This window comes from Trichechus manatus, unplaced genomic scaffold (assembly GCF_000243295.1).
Source record: "Trichechus manatus latirostris isolate Lorelei unplaced genomic scaffold, TriManLat1.0 scaffold00017, whole genome shotgun sequence".
In the NCBI taxonomy this organism is placed as follows: Eukaryota; Metazoa; Chordata; class Mammalia; order Sirenia; family Trichechidae; genus Trichechus; species Trichechus manatus.
The window spans coordinates 8,043,812-8,048,476 of NW_004443953.1; positions in this window are offsets into that span (position 1 = coordinate 8,043,812).

Sequence of the window (4,665 nt, forward strand, 5' to 3'; positions counted from 1 at the left end):
GAGGGCTTCTTTTGCTGCTCTCTTTCTACTTGTTTCAGTTGTAGGGTTAATGTTTTGATTATGGCCTTTTCTGCTTTTTGGATGTGTGCATTTATTGCTATAAACTGACCTGTGAGCACTGCTTTTGCTGTGTCCTGAAGGTTCTGGTAGGATGTGTTTTCATTCTCATTTGATTCTATGAATTTCTTTATTCCATCCTTAATGTCTTCTATAACCCAGTAGTTTTTGGTCAAGGTGTTGTTCAGTTTCCATGTGCTAGTGTTTTTTTCCATGCTTTTTCTGTTACTGATTTCTACTTTTATTGCTTTATGGTCAGAAAAGATGCTTTGTAATATTTTGATGCTTTCAATTTTGTTAAGGCTTGCTTTATGGCCTAATATCTGGTCTGTTCTGGAGAATGTTCCATGTGCGTTGGAAAAGAAAGTGTACTTGGCTGCTGTTGGGTGGAGTGTTCAGTACATGTCTATGACATCAAGTTGGTTGACTGTAGCATTTAGCTCTTCCGTGTCTTTGCTGAGCTTCTTTCTGGATGTTCTGTCCTTCACTGAAAGTGGTGTGTTGAAGTCTCCTACTACTATTGTGGAGCTGTCTATCTCTCTTTTCAGTGCTGTTAGAGCTTGTTTTGTGTATTTTGGAGCCCCGTTGTTGGGTGCATAATTATTTATTATAGTTATATCCTCCTGGTGTATTGACCCTTTAATCATTATATAGTGTCCTTCCTTATCCTTTGTGGTGGACTTTACTTTAAAGTCTATTTTGTCAGAGATTAATATTGCCATTCCTACTGTTTTTTGAGTGTTGTTTGCTTGCTATATTTTTCCCCATCCTTTGAATTTTAGTTTGTTTGTGTCTTTAAGTCTCAGGTTTGTCTCTTGTAGGCAGCATATAGACGGATCATGTTTTTTTTAATCCAGTCTGCCACTCTCTGTCTCTTTATCGGTGCATTTAGTCCATTTACATTCAGCGTAATTATTGATAGGTATGAGTTGGTGCTGTCATTTTGATGCCTTTTTTTGTGTGTTGTTCACAGTTTCTTTGTTTCACTTAATTTTCTGTGCTGAGTTGCTTTTATGTATTTTCTTTTCATCTTTTTCATTGTTGTTGATTTTGTGTTTGCTGAGTCTTTATATTTTTCTAGTATTTCATTTTGACTTGTAGGATTGTTAGTTTCCTTTGTGGTTACCCTAATATTTACTCCTATTTTTCTAAGTTTATACAAGTCTTTTTTTTCTTCATATCACCTTGAATTCCTATCCATATGCGAAGTCTATGTCTACATTTTTTAAGTCCCTCTTTTTTGTTTTAATGTTGTCATCTTTTACATATTGACATCTGTTTCCCTAGTTTTGATTTATTGTTGTGACTTCCCTATCTGGGTTGATATCTGGTTGCTCTGTCCTGTGTTCTAGTCTTTGGTTGTTATCTGATGTTACTGATTTTCTAACCGGAGGACTCCCTTTAGTATTTCTTGTAATTTTGTTTTGGTTTTTGCAAATTCCCTAAACTTCTGTTTATCTGGAAATGCCCTAATTTCACCATCATATTTGAGAGACAGTTTTGCTAGATATATAATTCTTGGCTGGCAGTTTTTTTCCTTCAAGGCTTTATATATGTCATCCCATTGCCTTCTTGCCTGCATGGTTTCTGCTGAGTAGTCCGAGCTTATTCTTATTGACTCTCCTTTGTAGATGACTTTTCATTTATCCCTAGCCGCTCTGAAAATTTTCCCTTTATCTTTGGTTTTGGCAAGTTTGATTATAATATGTCTTGGTGACTTTCTTTTAGGATCTACCGTATGTGGGGTTTGATGAGCATCTTGGATAGATATCTTGTCATCTTTCATAATATCAGGGAAGTTTTCTGCCAACAAATCTTCAGCAATTCTCTCTGTATTTTCTGTTATTCCCCCTGTTCTGGTACTCCAATCACTTGTAGGTTATTCATCTTGATAGAATCCCACATAATTCTTAGGGTTTCTTCATTTTTTTAAATCCTTTTGTCTGATTTTTCCTCAGATAAGCTGGTGTCAAGTTCTTTATCTTCAGTCTCACTAATTCTGACTTGCATTGCCTCAATTCTGCTCCTATGACTTTCTATTGAATTGTCTAATTCTGAAATTTTATTGTTAATCTTCTGGATTTCTGATTGCTGTCTCTCTGTGGATTCTTGCAGCCCATTAAATTTGTCATTATGCTCTTCTCTAATCTTTTTAATTTCTTCTATTGCGTGTTGTGCGTTTTGCTTAATTTCCGTCCTAATTTCTTGAAGAGTTCTGTATATTAATCTTTTGTATTCTGCCTCTGGTAATTCCAAGAAATTTTCCTCCTCTGGAAAATTTCTAGAATCTTTATTTTGGGAGCCTGCTGAAGTCATCATGGATTGCCTCTTTATGGGGTTTGATATTGATTGTTGTCTTCGAGCCATCAATAAGTTATTACATTTATTTATTTTATGTTTGCTTCCTGTGTCCTAGCTTCTTGTTTTGTTTTGATATGCCCATATATTCTGATATGTCCAAATAGGCTGCTTGTATGAGCTAGTTTGATTATTCGCACCTTTGAATCTCTAACGTCCTGTCACCAGGTGATTCGATCTGTTATTAGGTGTGTGAGCTCAGGGGTCTGCCCACTCCTCCTGTATGCATTCAGCTCAGGTGCCCAGGTAGATAGCTACCAATTGTGTGGTATAGGCTCTCACCTGTATCCTAGACAGGCATGGGTGATTGGTGTAGGTACAGGCCTCTGGCTGTAGGAGGGGGACACACTCTGAGCAAGGCAGAGGTCTGACGGCTGTCCCCAAGTGTCCAGGAGGAAGGTGTGTCCCTGTTTCCTAGAGCGCGTAGGTGGGTGGGTTTTACAGCCGGACTATGAGCATCTAATGCTGTTGGCTGTAAGGACTTGGGGGCACCTCTTATTCTTGGGCCCCTATCGTAGGTGGCTAGGTGGCATGGGTGGAGCCACCAGTTCTCAGTCTACTGATGTGGGTAGGTGAAGACTCTGCTTAATGGACAAAGCAGTGTCAAATGTCATGAACCTGCCACTTCACAACTGAAACAGTTCAAGTTAGACTTCAGGTATATACCTCATTGTACTGTGGTAATGAGGGCCTGCGCTGTTGAAATAGGCCCACAGAAGTCTCTGCAGGGGGAAAGGCACTCAAAGTCCGTGGATCCCCTATGCCTGTGCCTAGGCAAAGGACCTGTGCCTACACTGGGTTCCTGGCTTAGGGGAGCTGGCAGTTTATTTTTTCCCCTGTTCATTAATTTGTTTAGTCTCCAAGGCCAGGAGAATGGCTCCGGGCATGTGATGGATCCTACTTCTGGATCAGGGGTCTTGGCAACTGCTGAAGCTGGTCTGGGACCCAGTGTAGAGCAGGGAGCGGGGAAGTAAATGGGAGAGAGGTTTTTCCCTAAGGGGGGTGTCTTTGATCTGTGTGGTAAGCCATATGCAGGTACTTATCTTTCGCTGATCTAAGGCTGCTTCTCACTGGTTCTGGGTGGCCGAGTAGACTCTGAAGCCTTGTTACCTTGGAAGTCACTGTTTTTCCTCGGTGTCAATTAGAACCTTATGTTTAACATTTCTTGTAGATGTTGGAATTAACAGTAAAGACAAAATGAATGTATCAGTGAAAATTCTAGAAAATTTTGGGAATCCTTCTGACACATTGATAAGAAATACCTTGTTTTGCCAATTCACTTAAATAATTTCAAATTTGTGCAATTCAATAATCAAATAATAATTTCATTTCAAGGAAAATTACCCCCTTGTCCTTCATCTTGTCCTGTTAGCTGCTGGCAGGTTTCAGTCTGCTTTCCCTCCAGGTGTATGACTGCTAAATTCTGAGAGCCAATGCCCAGCAATATTTGGTATTTTATAAGGCTTAATAAGTGCCATAATCATATGTCTCTGTCTTTAATAAAGATGTTCTTAAATATACAGAAACAAAATATTAATTCACTGATTATTGTTAAATAGTAGCTGTTGAAAAAATTTAAGCATTAGTATTTAAATTGTTTATAGAGTAGTATTTTAAAAAATGTTAATATTTACAAAGAAGGTTTTTGTTGCTTTTAGAATCTTTTATATAAAGAGTCTTTCAATTCATAAGTGTGAATTCATTCTATCGAAGGACCATTTTCACCTAGGACAGCTCCTTCCAATTTAATGATGGAAGCCAAAGCTAAACAAGATTAATTTCATAAAAACTCTTTTGCAGAAAACAAAACAATCCTTTTGCAGAAGACCCTGTGTAACATTTCTTTGTCTGTGGTTGTGTGGTATCTCTAGGGTGTTCTAGATTAAACCCAACCACTCTGTGTATTAAAGTATTTTCCTCTTAAAACTCTTCTAGGTATAAAACTCTTTCTATTCCTTAAATTGCAAGTTTTGACACTTATTTGGAAAATGAGCCTAGAAAACTGATCTTAAATAGTTAAGAGAGCTTCTCTTATGAGAAGTTTTTTTTTTCCTTAAAAAAAAAGGAAATTTATGCTTGTGAGGTTGGTGTTGAAAGAAGACTGACAGCATCAGTTTAATGTATTCTGATTCACATCATTCCTCTATATACACTGGCATCTTCATACATACACAATTTATTCATGATGACCAGGACAAGCAAAAGGAGGAATGAATTTAAAGGAAATTAGACATTTTTTAAGAAAACAGA